The sequence below is a fragment of the Octodon degus genome, unplaced genomic scaffold, assembly GCF_000260255.1.
Source record: "Octodon degus isolate 3935 unplaced genomic scaffold, OctDeg1.0 scaffold00066, whole genome shotgun sequence".
NCBI lineage: Eukaryota > Metazoa > Chordata > Mammalia > Rodentia > Octodontidae > Octodon > Octodon degus.
The window spans coordinates 12894503-12895010 of NW_004524642.1; positions in this window are offsets into that span (position 1 = coordinate 12894503).

Sequence of the window (508 nt, forward strand, 5' to 3'; positions counted from 1 at the left end):
AAAAAAATATTTTGAGGTTTAATGCTCACTTTCTTAATATACTATGTATTTTGATCTTCTTTGTATTTATCGTTCTGCCCCTAATACACATGAATTGATCGTTTATTATATTTAGAATTTCTTCTCTTGCTCATTCCTGTCATTCTTCATGGAATGTCACAAATGCTTACTACCTCCTGAAGCTTAGCCTTACAGTGATAACTATATGTGACTTCATTGTTTTGTAACTTACTCATGGGTTACTTGTAACATTACATCTCGTGTTATCATCATTTCTCTACCTATATTATCTATTGTGCTTGACAGTAAATCCAAATAAGGCAAAATCTATGTCTTCTCTTCATTTTTATGTCCTTTCTTATTACTGTTACCTAATAGAGATACTGTAAAGTCAATGACCAAAGAACTACAGAATATTCTAAAATAGGAATGGCTTGGGGGAAGTTGTAGCTCAGTGTAGACCTTAGATCAGTCAAATAACTTACATTTTCAATTTTGGATAAGAAAT